This window comes from Oryctolagus cuniculus, chromosome 5, assembly GCF_051225735.1.
Source record: "Oryctolagus cuniculus isolate XC-2025 breed Fujian yellow rabbit chromosome 5, ASM5122573v1, whole genome shotgun sequence".
Taxonomy (NCBI): domain Eukaryota; kingdom Metazoa; phylum Chordata; class Mammalia; order Lagomorpha; family Leporidae; genus Oryctolagus; species Oryctolagus cuniculus.
The window spans coordinates 60,963,474-60,984,597 of record NC_142871.1 but is presented as its reverse complement, the minus strand read 5'-3'; the positions used below and the strand labels follow the sequence as shown (position 1 = coordinate 60,984,597).

At 48.8% G+C, this 21,124-nt stretch overlaps 1 long non-coding RNA gene across 1 annotated transcript; it reads right to left on the bottom strand.

Annotated features, from left to right (window-relative positions):
* Positions 1–9,842: 9,842 nt before the first annotated feature.
* LOC149126525 (uncharacterized) lies at positions 9,843–13,591 on the bottom strand. The gene is made up of 2 exons (XR_016233797.1): positions 13,017–13,591; positions 9,843–11,642 (listed from the first exon to the last, which is right to left on the bottom strand). It is a non-coding gene; the product is annotated as an uncharacterized LOC149126525 (long non-coding RNA).
* Positions 13,592–21,124: the final 7,533 nt, after the last annotated feature.

The window sequence follows — 21,124 nt, the reverse complement described above, 5'->3', positions numbered from 1 at the left end:
TCATCAGTCAAGCAAAATGATGTCCAATCTAAAGCTAATGAATTTGTTTATTTCTGGAATTTTCCATATAACATTTTTGGACCATGGTTGACTTCTGCTGATGCTGCAGAAAATGAAGCCCAGGTAAGCAGGAGCTGCTGTCCTTCTTTAACAAAAAGCCCTAGTGCAATAAGATTTTATTACTGTTAAGCTCCATATTGGATCTGTAAACCTGTTCATCCTCCATATCTGCTACTTGGTGTCGTTGGACCTCCCTCTCTCCATTTATTTCCCTCCCTTCCTCCACCTCTGTTAACCACCATTTCATTCTCCTTGTATTTGAGCTCTTTTTAAAATATGTATCTCCCTGGGGGTATGTGTTTGGCATGGCAGCTTAGACGCCTGCATCCCATTATTAGAGTACCCGGATTTGAGTCCCCTCTCCACCTCCTCTCCCAGCTCCTGCTAATACACACCCTAGGAGGCAGTGATGATGCCACAAGTACTTGAGAACTGGATTGAGTTCTGGTTTCCTGGTTTTAGCCTGGCCCAGCCCCAGCTATTGCAGGCGTTTGGGGAGTGAACCACAGATGGATGATATCTCTGCCTCTGTCTCTCTCCACCTGTCTCTCTGCCTTTCAAATTATTTTGATGCAAAAGTTCTGAAATTGGGGCCAGCGCTGTGGCTTAGTAGGTAAAGCTGCTGCCTGCAGTGCTGGCATCCTATATGGGTGTCGGTTCAAGTCCTGGCTGCTTCACTTCCAATCCAGCTCTCTGCTATGGCCTGGGAAAGCAGTGGAAGATGGCCCACGTGCTTGGGCTCCTGCACCCACGTGGGAGACCTAGAGGAAGCTCCTGGCTCTAGGCTTTGGATCGGCACAGCTCTGGCCATGGCGGCCATTTGGAGAGTGAACCAACGGAAGGAAGACCTTTCTCTTTGTCTCTCTCTCAATGTCTGTAACTCTACCTCTCAAATAAATAAATAAAATCTTAAAACAAAAGAAATAGTTGGGGGCTCAGTTCTGGGGTTCACCATGTTAAATCAGGAAAATGAAGAGTACCCAGTGCAGGGTATAAGATAGCTAAACAGTAAGGTAAGAGGATGTAGAATCTCAGAAACAAAGCGAAGAAAGTATTTCTAGAGGGAAGAGTAAGAGACCTAATGAGATGTGAATGGAAAACTGCCACTGGATAAGATGATGCCCTGTTGATTATCTGTCTGCTCCAACTAGAGTGCAAGCTCTGTGAGGTCAGAGATTTGTATACTTCCATCACTGTTGTAATCCTGGCACCAAGAATAGTAGCTGGCATGTAGTATGTGTCCAGCAAATAATTGTTGAATCAGAGAGTAAAGAATGAATCAAGTCTGTGTGTGTGTGCATAATTATTCTCGTATGTGAAATTCTTAATAGAATATTCAGACAAAATTGTAGGTCTTTCAGTGTGAAGTGCTATGATGAATTTTAAATTCACCAAAAACCAAACCAAACCAAACCCACCCTCAAGTGTTTTTTTTTTTTTAAAGATTTTTATTTATTTATTTGACAGGTAGAGTTACAGACAGAGAGAGAGAGAGAGAGAGAGAGAAAGGTCTTCTATTGGTTCACCCCCCAAATGGCCACCATGGATGTGCTTCGCCAATCCAAAGCCAGGAGCCAGGCGCTTCGTCCTGGTCTCCCATGTGGGTGCACGGGCCCAAGCACTTGGGCCATCCTCCACTGCCCTCCCAGGCCACAGCAGAGAGCTGGACTGGAAGAGAAGTAGCCAGGACCAGAACCCGGCACCCATATGGGATGCAGGCACTGCAGGCAGAGGATTAACCTAGTGGGCCACAGCACCGGGCCTCAAGTGTTTCTTGTTATCTTGGGGGGATCTCAGTGACTAGCCTGAGCCTGCCCCTAACAGAAGAAGCTAGGGCTTCTTCTACCACTACGCTTGAACTCTCCTCGAATGTCCATCCCAAGCCACTTCCCAGCTGGGGTTTATGTCTACTGGCTGTCAATTCATTTCCTCATCCCCACCGTGAAAGATGGAGCTGAGCATCAAGACAGAAGCTCTGTGTGACTGGTAGTCCCATCACGAGCATCATGGGAAAGGATGACCTCACCAAGATGAGAGCTTCAAGACCCAGAAGAACAAAGTCATAACAAAATGTACCTGCTGTAACACAGTACCTGCTATTTGGGGCTGGGAGCCCTGCCTAAAATCACACCACTGCCTGCTCCGCCACTCAGTAAAGCCGGCCCTCGGCTGGTTGCCTGGAAAATGCCTGCCTGGCCACGTCCGAATGAGCAGGCCAGCTTGGAAAGGAAGAGGAGTCTGCTGCCTCTTTTGAGCTCTCCCTGCTGGCCTGTCTCGGCATTTATCTTACTCTACAGTTTGTGGACTTTGCTTTACTCTTTCTTCCTGGGCCTGGCTTGTTTCTCAAGTTCAAGGGTGGGGCTACTCCCCACCTGCATCCCCCGACCCCCTGCAAAGCCTCTCATGGGATGGGCCTTCATCATGAATCTGAACTTTTCGATGTTGGAGCTCAGCAAATGATACCCCAAAACTATGGCTGAGGACTTCCAACTCAAAAGCAGTCTCAGAACCAAGGCCTCTCTGACCTCTGGCTCTTGGCCCCTCCTTCTCCACACAGAGTGACGAGGGGCTGTCCTGGAGTTCTCTTTTCTGGGGAGTTTCTCTGGAAGCAATGCCACTGTCTTGAGCCCCCTCCCTCTAATCTATCGCCGAGAGAGATTAACCAGCAGGAAAGCGGATTAGAGTGGACTCCACACTCAGCCCAGACAAACTTTGTTCTAAGCTCCTGTTGTTACAGGAAAACAGCAACGGAGAAATTATTTTTACCTCGGTTCTTTGTCTCACTTGGAAGAAGAATTTCCACGTAGACAAGGCAAAGAGAAAAGCGAGATTTAAAGGTTTAAAAGCAAGATTTATTGGAGTCAAAGACCTCTAGCCAGAGTGGCATGCAGGAGAGCTGCAAGAGAAGCAAAACCCAAAGTAGCCTGTGGCACTGGGGTTTTGAAGTACAATTCTGGGGACGAAACTGTCCATCAATAAGGTGGGACAACCCCCAAAATAGACCTGGTTTACATTCTTTATCCTGTCTGGCATCACAGGGTGGGATACCTAGCTTGTTTTTGTTTGGTTTTGTTTTGTTTGTTTGTTTTTTGTTGGTTTTTTTTTTTTTTTTTTTTTTTTTTTTTTTTTTTTGGACAGGCAGAGTGGACAGTGAGAGAGAGAGACAGAGAGAAAGGTCTTCCTTTTGCCGTTGGTTCACCCTCCAATGGCCGCCGCAGCTGGAGCACTGCGGCCGGCGCACTGCGCTGATCCGATGGCAGGAGCCAGGTACTTATCCTGGTCTCCCATGGGGTGCAGGGCCCAAGCACTTGGGCCATCCTCCACTGCACTCCCTGGCCACAGCAGAGAGCTGGCCTGGAAGAGGGGCAACCGGGACTAGAACCCGGTGTGCCGGCGCCGCTAGGTGGAGGATTAGCCTATTGAGCTGCAGCTCCGGCCCTAGCTTGTTTTTACAATAAACTGTAAACTCCCTTGCTATTCTCATGGTAAATTTAGAGATTCTGAAGGAAGGAAGGAGGGCAGACATTTTGTTCTTGCTAAAGATAACCTTTTGGGGGGAAGCAAGCATTTTACACCCCACATTCCGCTGGGACCACCCTGACTGTCTATTAACCCAAATGACTCCTCACAATGTCTGCTCCTGGGGCCCATTCATCTCTCCAAACATCTTGACACCTGTTCCTCTCCCCTGGGCTAATGGATACTCACTGTCCTGTGCTATGCACCTAATAATGTCCTTTGCCTCTCCTCCTAACTACTGCCAGTTTATTCCTCAGACTCAAATAGCAAATCCCCAGAGAGGTAAAAGAAGGAACTTGTAGGGGCCAGTGTCATGGCGCAGTGGGTTAGGCTGCTGCCTGTGCTGCTGGCATCCCATGAGGGCACCAGTTCCAGTCCCAGCTGCTCCACTTCCCATCCAGCTCTCTGCTGTGGCCTGGGAAAGCAGTAGAAGATTCTCCAAGCACTTGGGTCCCTGCACCCTCGGGGGGAACCCGGAAGAAGCTCCTGGCTCCTGACTCCTGGCTTTGGCCTGGCCCAGCCCCGGCTGTTGTGGCTATTTGGGGAGTGAACCAGCAGCTGAAGGATCTCTCTCTGCCTCTGCCTCTGCCTCTCTCTGTAACCCTGCCTTTTAAATAAATAAATAAATAAATAAATAAATCTTTAAAAAGAAGGAGGAGGAGGAAGAAGAGGAGGTTCTTTGGGCCCTACATTGCCGGAAGTCAGACATCATGCTCCAGTCCTGCTGAGGTCAGATCCCAGACAGCCATTCCTTCCAGCAGAATGTGTGGCTCACCCACTGTCACCCGACGGGGATCCTAGTAAAGCCGGCACTGCTGGCTCACGGGCGGGGTGTCTGCACCCAGGCACCTGCTTTTTCCTAAAGGAACTTGGGGAGAATGAGAGAATGTATCACATGAGCCACCGCGGGGAAGCAAGAACTAAAATGGAAGACACAAGCCAAGAACAAAACCTGGAGCAGGTGAGAGGCATGGTGGCAGGTGCTCAAGCCCTGGGCCCTGAAGTCTCCGGATAGGACGGACAGGCCGCTCTTCTGACAAAAGATCCCATCCCCTCCCCTGGATGCATTCTGACCACACAGCAGAGGCCTGGTTAGAAAGGTTTATTTGCGGACATTAGCTCCCACGATGAGACATTCTGGGATCTGGGGCCACTAAAGGGGCTTAGATTAAGAATGATCAAAACATTGCCCATTTTGAAAGCCCACCCATGGTGTGCCTCCCCCTCCCCAACCCTCCCCCCACACACACTCACCTTATCTCGATGACACATGCCAGAAATAATCTCCCGGCCACAGCTCACTTTGAAGTCAAAAACATTGCTGGCTGAAACTTTCCCAAAGTCAAGAGCTTAAAAAAACCTTTTAAGGTCAGAAAAGATCCCCAGGGAACTGACAAGATAAAGTGAGGCACAGCATGCCCACTGCAAAAATCTCAGGGCTCTGTCATTTTTGCTCAGCCTGTGAATGCATTAACCACCCTGAGGTCACATTTCGGCTGTGGCCTCAGCGAGAGCCTAAGAACTGGATTATTCCAGATCACCAGACAGACGCTCCCTAACTCACAACATGAGAATCACTAGAGGTTGTTCAGATGGATGAGCCTCCAAAAACCCACAATCCAATGTACAGGAAGCCTGGCAGAGTGGCTCCCCAGGGTGGGGACGGTTGGGGGTAGGAGGTGCGAAATGTAAGCAGCAGCTATTACAAGGCACCAGCTTATCCCTGGGCACAAATGTGCTCCCTCGACCCCCCAAGTACCAGGCTTCTCCAAGAAGCTCCTGGGGAAACAATTGAAAGTCAAGTTGCATTTGGCTTGACAGTTAAGACACTGATCGTGTCCCACATTGGAGAGCCTGAGTTTGATACCTGCTTCCAGATCCAGTTTCCTACTGATGCAGACTGTAGGTGGCAGCACTGATGGCTCAGGTAATTGGATTCCTGCCAGCTGCAGGGAGTCCCACATGGAGCTCCCAGCTCCAGGCTTCAGCTTTGAGCCAGCACTGGCCAAGCTCCAGACATGGTGGGTATTTGGGGAGTGAAGCAGCAGAGGAGAGCACTCTCTGTTTCTCAAAAAAAAAATTCAAGTTTTTAAGGGAAAAAATGGAATTAAAAGTAATTTTTAAATATAAGTTTATTTTGGTGCAAAAAAATTTTTGGAAATTCATGTAAATTTTTTTTCCATAATATTCAGTTTCCATGAATATTTTTTAAATTTTTTATTTACTTATTTTTTTTTGACAGGCAGAGTGGACAGTGAGAGAGAGAGAGAGAGAAAGGTCTTCCTTTTCCATTGGTTCACCCCCACAATGGCCGCTGTGGCCGGTATACTGGCCAGGAGCCAGGTGCTTCTCCTGGTCTCCCATGCGGGTGCAGGGCCCAAGCACTTGGGCCATCTTCCACTGCACTCCCGGGCCACAGCAGAGAGCTGGCCTGGAAGAGGGGCAACCAGGACAGAATCTGGCGCCCTGACCGGGACTAGAACCCGGTGTGCTGGCACTGCAAGCGGAGGATTAGCCTATTGAGCCACAGCACCAGCCCAGTTTCCATGAACATTTGGAAGATTGTTTGTATGGGTGGATTTCAAAATTTTTTTGCACCAAAATACACTAATCTTAAAAATATTTTACACTAATTAGTTTCTTATTTTCATTCAAAAGACAGAAAGACATCCCTCATCTTTGATTCATTCTCCAAGGACTTAATCCGGGTCTCTGACATGGATGGCGGGGACCCACTCCTTGCCCCATCACCTCCTGCTCCCCAGGGCCTGCACCAGCAAGAAGCTGGAACGGGAGTTGGAGGCAAGACTAGAACCCAGGGACTCCAGCATGGGATAAGAGTCCCCAGTGGCATCTTAACTAGGCCAAAGGCTCAGCCCTAAGCTTCGCCTTTCATTCCAGTCTCCATGAACTTGTGGCAGTGCTGTCATGTTGCTTCCTACGAAGTCTCGGTTATGAACAAGGAGAGTCCTCGTGTGCCAATGTTCAGGAGTGCCCAGGAAGCTGTGCCCCTCTCCTACCGCACCAAACGAGGGGTGGAAAGGCGTACACAAGGAGACCCAAAGGCCCGCCCTCCCTCCCTCCCTCCTGCCTTCCCTCTTCCTTGCCATATTCGCTGTGGGAATGTCTCAGAGCTACAGAATGGGAGGACGGAGTTGTAGCTGCCATGTGTGTGCCGGATGGTGAGAGCCTGCATGTGTTGCCCCACATAAGGCAGCAGCACCAGGAAGCACACGGTGCCCTGGCTGCAGGGCAAAGCCCTTCAGCTCACAAGTCACTGTAACTGGTGCCTCAGTAATAATAGTACCCCCCTCTGGAAAACGGGCATAACGATAGTACCTTCTGCCAAGGGTTGTTGTGATGATTAAATGAGTAACTATATTTAAAGAACCCAGTTGAGTAAGCCTGGCCAATAATGCAAGCATGTGTAATTTGTTCAGGATAAATCAGAGAGCACATTAGTTTTTAAATGCCTTAGTTCATTTTCAGTTCATTTAGTTTGATTTATTCGAGAGACAGAGAACTCCATCCAGATCTCCCACATGCGTGAGAACTTGAATTTTCACCAACGCATCCGAGGGTGTGCGTGAGCAGGAAGCTGGAATCAAGAGCAGGGCCAGGGGCCAGCGCCGTGGCTCACTTGGTTAATCCTCCGCCTGCGGCACCAGCATCCCATATGGGTGCCGGGTTCTAGGCCCTCTTCCAGTCCAGCTCTCTGCTGTGGCCCGGGAGTGCAGTGGAGGATGGCTCAAGTGCTTGGGCCCTGCACCTGCATGGGAGACCAGGAGGAAGCACCTGGCTCCTGGCTTCGGATCAACACAGCGCCTACCGTAGCAGCCATTTGGGGAGTGAACCAATGGAAGGAAGACCTTTCTCTCTGTCTCTCTCTCTCACTAACTCTACCTGTCAAAAAAAAAAAAAAAAAAAAGCAGGGCCAGGACTCAACCCAAACCCAAGCAGTCTGATAGGACAAGAGGTTTCTTGGCTGCTGTGCCAAACACTGCCCCTGTTTTAATTTCGCTCCAGTTTATGCCATTCGAGTTGCATTATTTGGGGCTTGGGCATCCTAAAATAAGAGGCAGGAAAGCCAGCCTGTGCCTCAGGTGCTACTGCCCAGCGTGGTCTTCATCATCGCAGCCATCACATGTCAGGCGGGATCCCATGAGGCTTCTGTTAACACTAGAGGGCACATCGAGCCACTTTAACTAACTGATTGTCTCTTCCTCCTTCTGTTTCAGGTCAGGAGACGGTGAGGGATCAGAGAAAGAGCTGGAGGAGATACGTCACCATACCTGCTCCCAGACTTTTCACTGAAACTCCTCCCATGGCCAGCTACTCCAAACCACTATGTAGCAAAGCTGCTGCTCAGAACCGTGCTGGCGAAAATATCCAACGTGGCTGCTGACCACGTGCCCATCCTGACCTGTAGCCTATTAGAAAACCACTATAGGGGCGAGCCTTGTAGCACACCAGGTTAAGCTACAGCCTACAATGTCAGCTTCCCACACTGGAGTGCCAGTTCAAGTCCTGGTTGCTCCTCTTCCAATCCAGCTCCCTGCTAATGCGCCTGGGAAGGCAGAAGAAGGCTCACGTGCTTGGGCCCCTGCACCCATGTAGAAGACCAGGATGGAATTCTTGGCTCCTGGCTTCTGCCTGGCCCAGCCTTGACTGATGCAGCCATTTGGGGAACGAACCAGTGGAAGGAAGATTCTCTCTCTCTCTCTCTCTCTCTCTCTGTCACTCTGCTTTGCAACTAAATAAAATGCACCCTTTTAAAAAGTCATGAGAATAAAATTGCCATGGCTGACACTCCTGCTCCCATCGTGCACCAGCATCCTGACACATCCAAGACTTCCTAAAGAGACCAGAGAATGGGCAGTCATCACATTCCTGGGAATCCCCGCCCTTTCTGGGGAAAGCCACCCAAAGTACCACCCCCCATGCCTCCAGGTTACATAAAGGGAGGACCCAGAACCTCAAGGGGGCAGCTCATTCTAGATCATGTACCTTCGCTTTGCTAATAGCTCTTATTCCTCTGCTAGCCTTGATGAGGTCTCGCCCTCTTATCCTTTGCTGCCTCTCATGCATCCCGGGGGGTGCCCATAACCCCATCATTTTGCTCCCCTTTACCTTTGCACCCTTGTTTGCTGCGCTCACTTCACACCTTGTTTCCCTTTCCAGCCTGCTCTCCCTCCTGTTCCTGCCACATCACCCTTAGAATAGCTTCAGCCGTGATCATTTGACTGTGAGCTTGCACCACGAGGATCACATAGGATCCCTGAGCACGTCCCTCAGGCCTCCCCCAGGAATTTTCCTGGCACTCGGAGCTGTGGGCAGCAGCTTCCTCCCAGAGTTGAGCAGAAGGCTGAGCCACCCCCTCTCCCTCCTGCCCCGTCCTCCTCCTCCAGGCTCCCCAGCGACTTCCACGGTTGCCCAGAGAAGGAGGCAAAGGCTGGCTGAAAGAATGCAGCTGTTGCTAGGAGAGGAAGCGGGAGAAACAGCTCGCTGTCACAGAGGGTGGCAGGAGAAAAGCCACTCTAGGCTGGATGACAAAGGGGCCTTTTCCATGTCTTGCAAAGGCCGCAGTGTGTGCACATTCGTTGCCTCCGCCACAGGCTGGCTTTATAGCAGCAGCGTTTCTATGTTAATATCTTTGAAGGTGTTTAATTCTGCCCTAATATGGGGAGGATGTATGTGAAAATCAGGAAACAAGTTGCCATTATTGCCGGAACTTTGGCCCGCGCAGGTATCAAAGCGGTTAAGTGCCCAAATTCCACAGCAGAGGCAGGGGCCGGGGACGTGGATGGTGAATTATTCATTTCTGCCTGCCTCTGGTAACCATTCTCTGGCATGGAGAGGAGCTCAACAAAATGTGCGCAACAGGGGATTTCCAGAAACCTGCATTGCCGGCCTTGGCGCCTGAGCAGACGTGGGCCCAAACCCCAGGTGACCTCATGCACTGTCACCGGCACCAGGGTGCTTTCCTGCCTCTGTCCCCTTGCACCTGCCAGTGCCCCTTTCCACAAAGAACACTCCAAGTCCCATCATGAGGGTGGGGCAGTGCTGTGCAGGTTTGGGGAGGAGCAGGCTGAGAAGTTTGCATTTTATTAAATGAGCAATGGTGTGTGTGTGTGTGTGTGTGTGTTTTGCACAGAAGACGGTGGCATGAGTCAAGGCAGGACCTGATTAAGACCTTCATAGGCCCTAAGAATGTGGGCCAGGGTATTTTCTGATCCCATCTATATATAGGCTACTTCCAAAGGTTCATGGGGATGGAATTAGAAGTTTATTTTGGTGCAAAAAAAAAAAAGTGAAATCCATACAAACAGGTACTTAAAAATAAAAACAATACCAAACTAAAAAACATACAACAGCATATATATTGGCATGGAAAAGGGAGTATTTAGGTTTTCTGAATGCAAAGTTCTAATTCAAAATGGGGTTCCTTTTCTAGGACTTTGCCTCTTCTTATCACCTAAGACTGCAATACCTCCCTTTATTTCCTGTAGAACATTTCCCCAGGAATTTGCAGAATTTTACAAGGTTTGAATCTGGAGGTTTCAACAACATACAGGGCTGACTGCCTTACGGTTCATTTTTTTCATACAAAACTAGACAATGATGAAGCACGATTATCTCGGAATAAATCCTCTCACTTTTGATTCAACCAAGAGCAGCCTGCCAGCAATGCTCCTGCACATCAAGTGTCTTTCCTGGGCCAGGTGTTGGGCACAGTGGTTAGCACACCATTTGGGACATCTGAGTCTCATACCAAATGCCTGAGTGCCTGGGTTCGTATCCCAGCTCAGTTCCAATTCCAGCTTCCTGCTAATACACGCCCTGGGAAGCAGCAGGTGGCTGGCTCAGCTAGTTGGTTTCCTGCCATTCATATGGGAGACCTGGATTGACTTCCTGACTTCTGGCTTCAGCCTGGCCTGGCTGTTACTGGCATTTGGAGAATGAATTAGCTTGTGGGAAGATTTTCTGCCTCTCAAATAAATAAAATAAAAATAATTTGAAGTCTCTTTCCTGAAGCACTTAAAATCTATGCTGATGAAATTTTATAGGAATCTTGGTTTTGTAGGTTAAGTACATTATATTAGAACTTCCTAGTTCTGGGGAGAGTCAATTGCAAGGCACGTCATCACATTCAAGCATTCAATTTTAGCATAAAGGGGAAACCAGTTGGCCTTGAGCCCTGTATATAACCAGCAAAATCCTTCATTTTACCCAAATCTGCTTTAAAAGCAAAAAGATGTTGGCTTCACAAGGGACTTCCAGCCTCAAGCTTTTCTAACAATTAAATTACACATGAAAAGGAGATACTTTATGCTTTCCTTTGACAAGAAATTAGGATCAAAACTAAATCAGTCACCTGTCATAATCAAATCTGTTTAAAACAGAGAGATCTTTAACACCAAGGTCTTTATCATGCCCCTTGGTGGAACACAACTCCTTCCATGCTGCGCATTTCAAATCCCAAGTTACACAAAGAGAGAAGTTCCATTAGATGTAGGGCCTTCACAACCCACAGTGAATGAGCTGTGTTTGTCTATTATTCCTCACCATTGTGAGAAGCTAAAGTGTGTGTTACTGCCAGGGGTAAAACTTAGCTGGGCAGATCAATGGGATTAGTTCTTCCTTCAGACAATTAGAGGTATGAAGATAATGACTAGCAATGTCTTCTTTTTTTTTTTTTTTTTTTAAATCCTACCTCTCCTTAGCAGTCATATTCCAGGAAAGGCTTTTCAAGCTGCAGCACAGGAGAGAGCGCCTAAGGTTCAACAGCTTCCTGTAGCAGAGAAATTTCTGCAGCTCTGAATCCTCTCTAAAATGCCAAGCAAAAATAAAGGCAAGTTCTACGGACGGTCCACTCTCCAAGCCGTGGGAAAGCGTCCATCACTAACATTCTCACGAATCCAGCGCTGTCAGACTGGAACTGCCCAGACAAAACCCTCCAGCAACAAGCAGAGCTGTGCTTTCAGAGGGCAAGCCTCCAGCTGGATTCACACCTTGGCCCCCAGGTGATTTTCTGGAAAATACTTGTCATGAAACTTTATGATCTGTTAAAAAAAAAAAAAGTGTCAGAATATTCTTCTTCCCTACCTCACAAAGATGCTGTGAAGATTAAAATTAGATAGCTGTGAAATTGTTCCTGAGTCTCCCAGGGAAGGCAAGAGAGGCTCTCAGGATGAACCCATTTGTTGAAACCTGCAAATGATTGTCATGATTTCATCTCAGCCTTCTCCCGTTAAAAACCCAGGATTCTTTGGACCAGTCACTCCCCTTGCCTCTAAATAGCTCCTTAAAATCATTCCACTGAAAGTATTTAAATCCATGATAGACAAAAAGGAAAAAAAAAAAATCACACCCTCCATCCTTCCAAACCCTCCCTGGATTAGTCAGGAGAGAAATTCCAGCAGCCCTGCCTTGTCTCGGAGTGGACTTACTCCTCTCTGCGTTTTGCTTCGTTTTCTTCCAAACACAAGATGTCTTCATGGGGAGTCTGTATTATGAACAAACTGCATGGATTTCAAAGAGTTTTGCAGCAAAATAAACTTATTTTTTAATTCTAACTTGCCATGAATTTCTTGAAATACTCCTTAGAAAGAATCAGCATGGGGTGGGCATTGGGCCTACTGGGTAAAATGCCCACATCCCACATTGTAGCACCTGGGTTTGATACCAGCCTCTCCGGTTTCTACTCTAGTTTTCTGCTGATGCTAATTCAGGGAGGGGGCAGCATTGTTGACTCAAGTGATTGGGTTCCTGTCACCCATGTGGGAGACCTGGATTGAGTTCCTGATTCCTGGCTTCAGTCTCAACCCAGCCCTGGCCATTGGGGGCATCTGGGAAGTAAATCAGCAGATGGGAATGCACCCACACTCTCTCTCAAATAAATAAGAAAAAAAGAGCAGTCACATGGCTTGCCCTCTGTTCACACACCCTCGTCTCATCCGCATGAGTCAGCATTCCCAGTTCTGTCACATTCGAAGGCGATTAGGCTTGGCCCACCCTCAGCAAAATGCATGGTGGAAGTATTCCCCCGCTCTGATCACCACTACACCTTCCAACTCCAGCAGTGACCCAATGCAGGGGGATTTCCCAAACTCTGACTCCTTTTTGTTCTATAGCTCTCCCCACCCCTAATTCTACACCATCAAAATCACCTCTCAACCAAGACCTGCAACACCCTTGCGTTAAGTTGTAAAGGACCAGAGACTGACTGAAGAGCTATGCCTTTGTAAACGGGCTGACCTGGTATGCATCACCTTCGGATCTGATACACTCCCCCCACCCCCTCCACAACCTGCCCCCAGGGAACAGAACAGAGAGGAACCTCTCTTCCTGTAAAAGTCACTGCACACCAGAGATGCTCCAAGGGGGTGCTTTGCCTAAGGGAACAGTAGGGATGAAGGAGAAAACAAAGATCTTACATAAGAAATGAAGTCCTAAGAGTGGAATTTCAGGAGAAATTTGAAGGCAGTCAAGTCAAGGAGCAGCAGATGTTGCAAGCACCCCTGGATCACTAACTGGGGTGCTATGGTGTCCACAGGTCGATCTCTCCCCAGTGACAGGCTGCACAGTGCCAGGCACTCAGAACTGAACGGTGGAGATGATGAGGACGATGGCTTCCCAGGCGTCTGGCACAGTTGGCACATGGCATGCGGCTGTAGACAGTGGAAGCTATACTCGAGTTAATGTGAGCGCAAAGAGAATTATCACCAAGCATTGCGTGATGCAGAGAAGCGTGGAGGGACAGGTGCTGATTGAGCTACGGGGAGCAACTCCCAGCTGCTTCTGTATTGTTGGGAAATCACCTTCCCTGGCTGTTGGATAGAGCAGAACCAAGGAGTGGCTGCGGTTGGACCACGATGCCTCTGTCGCCATCTGCACCAGCAGATGTGGAAATTTCTAGCCCCGCCTCTTTCCACACATTACACAGCTCCAAATCCAAGTTTCATGCCAACGCATCAGTCCAAAGAATCCAAAATCCTATATGGAGGTTTGGCTGCAAAAGAGTGAAGAAAATGCAGTTTTAGCTTTTAAGACTCTGTAGTACAGAGGAGCACGTGATGAGTGAGGGGTTTGGAGCGAATGCTGAGCGATTCACAGAATCTACCACGTTGTATTTCTTATGAGCAAAGCTTGTGGAAAACTGAAGAGCAACCAATGTGTCAAAACACTCTATTTAAATGATTTTTTACATTTTTATTGATTTCAGAAGCAGAGATAGAAAGAAAGAGAGAGAGAGAGAGAGAGAGAGAGAGAGCAGTCTTATCCTCTGGTTTACTCCCCAGATGCCCACAACTGCTCCCGGACTGGAGCTGAACCCTGGAGCCAGGAACTCAATCCGGGTCTCCCAATCACTTGAGCCATCGCCACTACTTCCCAAGGTCTGCATGAGCGGGAAGCTGGAGTCAGGAACGGACTAGGTATCAAACCCAGGCACTCGGAAATGGGATGCAGATGTCTTAACAGCCGGGTCAAACTCCCTTCCCTGACCATTTTCTATAAAAAAAAAAAAATTCTCAAGTGCTTTGCACTTTTCCTAGACTCAGTTAAGCTAAGACTGAATGTAATTTACTTTCTCTCCATGACCCCAAATCCTAACGATTGACACAAGTTACTTTCCGGTGCAGCAAAACAGCAGCATCCCAGGGACGGTCTCCCCCGAGTGGAAGGCCCTCCCACGGCTTTGTTGCTTCCCTCTCCTTCCTCGTAGCTGGCTCAGCTCTCCAGTGTTCCTCTGACGACCGCAGGCCAGCCGTGCATCCAGCTTTCCTCATTCAGAAGAAAACCAACTCTGCCAAAGGCGAAGAAGAGCTGGACTCCAGCAGCAGGGAAAAGGAAGCTGTGTGGGCGCAGCCCAGCTCTTCCCCAACCTTCTCCCACTTCTGGATGCTTCTCCATTGCTTCCACTGGGCCCTCGGTGCCCTTGAAGGTTCAAGCATGACCTCAGGTTTCTTTCTTCAGGTCTTCTCTGTGCAGCTTAAGATGTTGTTTTCAATATCACATTTTTCGGCCGGCGCCGCGGCTCACTAGGCTAATCCTCTGCCTTGCGGCACCGGCACACCGGGTTCTAGTCCCGGTCGGGGCACCGGATTCTGTCCCGGTTGCCCCTCTTCCAGGCCAACTATCTGCTGTGGCCAGGGAGTGCAGTGGAGGATGGCCCAGGTGCTTGGGCCCTGCACCCCATGGGAGACCAGGATAAGTACCTGGCTCCTGGCTTCAGATCTGCACGGCGCACCGGCCGCAGCACGCTGGCCACAGCGGCCATTGGAGGGTGAACCAACAGCAAAAAGGAAGACCTTTCTCTCTGTCTCTCTCTCTCACTGTCCACTCTGCCTGTCAAAAAAAAAAAAAATCACATGTTTCAGGAAAGGAAAACCACAAGGTACAAGTAGCACAAAGGAGTCTAACTGCCTAATGACACAAGTCTTGTCCTAAAATTACTCAAAGTAAGAAAGACATTGTTGGGGCCAGTGCTGTGGCAGAGAGAGAGAGAGAGAGAGAGAGAGAGAAAGGGAGGGAGGAAGGAAAACATTTTCTGAGTTTCAAACTTTAACTTGGGAAAACTACACCCTGGCCTCAATTGGCCATTGTCACCTCCACTTTCCTCCTTTCCTAATTTAACTTTCTCCTCCACAAAGAAGCTTAATGCTGCCAGGTTAGCTTCTTAACTTCCAGAAATTGGTATCTGATCCATCAGAAGACACAAAAGCATTATCAAGAAGTTTCCCATTCAAATCCCAAAACACAGCCCTTCATTTGTTTCTAGTTCCACAGCACTCCAGAAGGTTAATTGGGAGAGCTTTAGTGAGTGAGCCCAAGCTCCTGGCCCAGCGAGGCTGCTCTGCCCATGTCAGGTGTCTCCCAGGACAGCGTTGCAGAGGGGTTCCCTCCTTCCGCTCAACAAGAACTGGGGCTACAAGTGCCCACCCTAGAAAGGCTGGTCCGTGGTGAAGCCATTTCTGAGCCATGTTGCAATAAAGCTGGGGACGTGGGGTACAATGAGACCGATTCTCACGGGGCTCCTCTCCCTCTGAGGGGTTTACACTGTGTCCTCCCTCTATTCATTCCCTAAGTATGGGCTGTAGTAGATCATAGTGTCTGAGAACACCTCCCTCAGTAACTAGAAAGCAAATATCTGAACAAATGACTGAAGTCATAGTTCTTTTTAAAAAATTTAAAATTTATTTGAGAGCCAGAGAGCAAAACGGACAGAGAGAAAGATAGTTCCTCTATGCTGGTTCACTTCTCAAATGCCTGTTGGGCTGGCCAAAGCAGGCAGCTGGGAATGCAGTCCTCATCTCTCATGTGGGTGGAAGAAACCCACTCACTGTGTGATCCCTGTTGCCTCTCCAGGTCTGCATTGGGAGAAAGGGGGGGTGGGGGCTGGTGGCAGGAGTTGAGCCCAGGCACAGAGCAGGCAGAGTTGGGCGTCTCCACTACTGTGGTATGGGATGTGGGAGTCTTACTTAGGGCCCTCCTTGCTAGGATAAATACTTGCCCAAAAGTCCTGTTTCAGGGCTGGCACTGTGGCATAGCAGATTAAGCCACTGCCTACAGTGCCAGCATCCCTTGTGGGTGCCAGTTCAAGTCTTGGCTTCTCCACTTCTGATCCAGCTCTCTGCTATGGCCTGGGAAAGCAGCAGAGGATGGCCCAAGTCCTTAGGCCCCTGTACGTGTATGGGAAGACCCAGAGGAAGCTCCTGGCTCCTGGTTTCAGATTGGTGCAGCTCTGGCCGTTGAGGCCAATTGGAGAGTGAACCAGCAGATGGAAGACCTCTCTCTCTCTCTCTCTCTCTCTCTCTCTCTCTTATAGCTAACATGGGATTCTCTCTGTGTAGCTCTGACTTTCAAATAAATAAATCTTAAAAAAAAAAAGCCTTGTTTCTAAAGATACCGCATGAGATCTGTGAAAGCTATGAACATTGACTAAATTGAATTTTTTCCTCCTTGGAAGGGTTCGTTAATTTGGGGCAGGGGTTAAAGGAGAGGGATTTTGACAGAGGCAAGATAAGCATGTGGGGTTTTGGCAATACTGACAGGGTTGATGTCCAGGACAGATGCAAGCCTCAGAGGTGGCTGATTTTCTCCCACGCAGTATCTGACGGCTGCAGCTGTGCACGGGGGGCTGGAGAGGGCTCCAAAAAGGTGCTGTTGAAATCCCTTGTCATCACGTGGTGCCTAGGAGTCAAAGCCCAGCTGTGGCAAGGGCGCTTATGAACTGCACAAGCCCCTCTCCTAAATATTTGCCAGGCTGTTTAAACTGCAGGGGCCTGAGGGCGAACCTGAGGGAGCTTCAGAATGTTCACGGGCAAGTGGAATGAAGAGATAAGCTGATCTGGGTGCACACGATGGAAATCCACACGTGATTTGTGCGTCATACATGGTTCCCCTGAATTTCTGAGCACCCCCTGCCTCCCCCTCCATGCATGATTGCCCTTGGCTGGTGAAGGGGATGGGCAGGAGCATTGTCAAGGTGGAGAGGGACCCTGGTGAAACTTCCCTGGGCATTTTCCTGCCAAAGTGTCCAGGGTTGGGGAGGGAGACAGGACAGGGTGGGATGGAGGACCGTGGCATGGACGGGCTTCAGAGCCAGGCAGGACCACCTTCGGCTCAGACCATGTACAGACCATGTGACATTGACCATGCATCTAACCCATGAGCTTCAGTCTCTGCAGATGTAAGAAGGGAGTTTTTGCACTTCGGACTTTGAAGAGAGGGTGCATGTCAAATCACCTTGCTCCTGGGTGAGCTCTACCAGGCGTCCCTGGGGGTAGACATTGGCTTCTTCCTCTCCCAACTATTGTCCATTCTAATTTTGTATTTCTTGATTGGTTTTTCTTATTCATCTAGGGGTCACTCTCCAACTAAGAAATCCATTCTCAATGCTACAGCATAGACATTGCCATCAGTTTTTTTTTTAAGCCTAAATTTCCATATTTCATGTCTTCTCTGGTCACGATGTCCTGTCTGGCCACAGGGTCGTAGTGTCCTGTCTCCCTGTCCTCTCACTTCTTTCCTCCCAAGAATCACATCCACTCTGAGCCCACCCTGGATAGTTTAGCCTCCAATCTCCCTACTGCCCCCACCCTGTAGCTCCCAGCCATGAACTGGTCTCCTTACCACCCTGCATACTGAGGCTACAGGACAGCGTCTATCTAATTATGTGAAATACCTCTTCCCACTATTGTCCTTTCTTGGCATTTCTCGGAATTTCCACGTTCTCCATCTCTCTCCCCCTCTCTCCCTGCCACCCTCTTTAAGATTTTATCTATTCGGGCCGGCGCTGTGGCATAACGGGTAAAGCCACAGCTTGCAGTGCCGGCATCCCATATGGGCGCCGGTTCGAGTCCTGGCTGCTCCAATTCTAACCAAACTCTCTGCTATGCCCTGGGAAAACAGTAGAAGATGGCCTAAGTTCTTGAGCCCCTGCACCTACGTGGGAGACCCAGAAGAAGCTCCTGGTTCCTGGCTTCGGATCAGCCCAGCTCACCATTGCAGCCATTTGGAAAGTGAACCAGCAGATGGAAGACCTCTCTCTCTCTCTCTCTCTCTGCCTCTGCCTCTCTGTAACTCTGCCTTTTGAATAAATAAATCTTTAAAAAAAATCCCATGTTAGCTATAAGGAAGCAAAGGAGCAAGATTTCTAAGCCAAAGCTAAGAAACACTAAATGCTGGATTTGCTCTGTGATGTTTCCATTCTACTCTTCAGCTATAAAAAGCATCCTTATTATCGAAATTATTGCAGCAAAAAACAACTTCTTTTTTGAGGAATCTGAAACTCTCCAGCAAGCTCTCTAGCTCGCATTCTCTTGCCTCCTGGAAAGAATCATGCTTTAAAAGCCATTTTTAAAAATGCGAAGTTTCTCAGAACTGCAGAGTTGACTGTCCAGTCAGGCTTCATGGGAAGTGGGACTGGGCCAGGCCTGAGGTCTCTCTCCACGCTCTCTCGGATCTGACTTCCTCCATACAGATCTGAACGACCTGGACCGCCAGCCCCAGTCGGAATGGCTCAAGAGCCTGCCATCAAGAAGAAATCACTTTAGAACCCCTTACTACAAATTCTTAATCTGACGGTTCAGTTTATAGTTCGATACTTTAAATGGTTTATTTACTTTCATTTAAAAGGAGTCACAGAGAGAGACAGATCATATATCTGTTGGTTCATTCCCCTAAATGCCTACAACAGCCAGTGCTGGGCAGGAGCCAGGAACTCACTCTGGGTCTCCCACACGGGTGGCAGGAACCCAACTACTTGAGCCATCACCTGCTGCCTCCCAGGGTGCACATTGGCAGGAGCTGGAATTGGAAAGCAAGCCAGGACTGGACTACGGACACTCTAGTATAGGAGGCAGGCATCTTAACCCCTGTGTCAAATGCCTGTCCCCTGTAGTTTCATTCTTTTAGCATGCCTAGAAGACATCTGTAGCCACACCAAGCCAAAAGACTCCATTGCCAGCTTCCCTTGAATCTGAGTGTTATCCCGAGGCTAAGTCCTACACAACAAGACATAAGTGAAAGTCCATGTGAGTTCCCTGTGAAGTTTCCTTGGGAGAGGAGTGGATGTGATGATGTGATGGCTGGAGCACCTACTGCCATCTCGGACCATGAGCAGAAGGGCAACAGCTCTGAGACAGCATAGTGATCAGGGGACACTGATGACTGTGGAATCCACTACACTTCCAAATTCAGGCTTCCTTTATGTCAGAGAGAAATACACGCCCACCTTGGCGAAGTAAATATTTGAAGGATTTCTGTTACTTACAATTGGACTTACACCTACATCCTAGTTTCCTCTAATCCAATAAACTGTGAGACACTGGGCGGGCAGAAAAGCTGCTGCCCACAAAGGCATCCTCCCAGGCCTGAGCAGGTCTCCCAGGAAAGGGGGCCTGGGCAGAGCAGGAGGGGTTGGGCGTCTCCACCACTGTGGCTCGGCTCCATTGCCAGATGGCCTGGTTCTGTATGGAAGGCGAGCGCTAGGACACGTGAACCATCTGAGGGTGAGCCAACACCATAGAACATACGCCAGAGTAACCATTACACTCCAAGGGAAACAGGCTCTGGGAGGTGAATTGTGGGTAACATGGCAGCAGTCCAGGTCGGCAGGTGCCCCGAGCAGAAGGAAGTCAATTGTCCTGCTAATAATTGGAGAAACATTGGTTATCTTTTGAAGGAATCTGGTTAATTCATTCCCTCTGTCTACTGGGAGCTGTGATTTATAGGCAGCAGAGTCACTTAGGATAATAAAGCCCGCAGGCCTGGTGGCCAAGTGCTGAGATTTTTCAAGGGGAAAGGGCCTGCTCAACCAGCTCAGCTTTCCTGGAGTGAATGATGTCCTGAGGAAGCAGGTTCCTAATGTGTTGCCATCATTCACACCCACAAGAAGAAAGATGAGAGGTATCAAGAAAAAAAATACTGTAAGTGCTACATTCATTTCAGGTATTTGACAAGTTCAGAACAGCTTCCAAGAACTACAACTCCCAGCAAACACAGCTCCCACCATCCTTTTCCTCCTTCTCTCTGAAAGCTCTCAATTGATTGGGAAATGTTGGCTCAGTACCCATGGACTTAAATGTATCTATTCAACACATGTCATTTAAAAAATAGCTTTGCTTTTCTACAGCCATGGAGAACTGAGCTATTTCTTCCTAAGCAAATGTAATCCCGATGGTTTGTGTATAACCTTTATCTGCTGAGGCAAGCACCAGGCTGGCAATGACAGAGCCTCAAAATACCCTGGTTCCCGTGGGTCTTTGGCAGCAGCTACAGTCTCAGTGACAAAGGCCAGAGGTGGAAAGCAGCTGCTCTCTGTGTTTACAAAAAATTCAAAGGTGTTCTGAAATAGACAATAGGGAGGGAGGGAAAAAAGGAATCCATTTTCTATCAATTGCACAGACACCCAGAAAAAAACCTCAACTTATCTAACATGAAATCATTGTGGAAATAAACACACATCAGTGAATTTCATCTGTCCACTTGACTGGGCTAAGGGGTTCCCAGATGGCTGACAGAGCATCCCCCCTCGGTGTGTCTGTGAGGCTGTCTGTGAAAAGACCACGGGTGAAATGATGAGCTATGGAAAAAGAAGACAGTCCTCGCCACCGCGATTGGGCATCACCCAGTCTGTCAAGGGCCTGCCCAGAACAAAAAGGTGAGGGAGGGCAAACTTGCTCTCTGCTGGTGCGGCCGTCACACCCAGCCGGGGACTACACCCCTGGCTTTGTTGGGCTTCCTCCATGCTTGTGTGAGCCACCCCCTCCTCCTGATAAATCTCTGTATATCTATACGTGTGCATCAGTTTCCTTTCTCTGAGAGCCCTAATACATCAGCCAATAAGAAAAGCCGAGGCTATCTCTTTAGAGCCTCTTGTAGCATGGGACTGAGACAGCATCACTGGTATTTGGCAGACTCAGAGGCAGCCAGGAAGAAAGAGATGGCGTGGGTGTTGGGTGTACCAGTTAGCTCACTGCTTAAGATGTCCCTATTCCTTATCAGAGTGCCTGAGTTCAGGTCCCAGCTCCACTTCAAA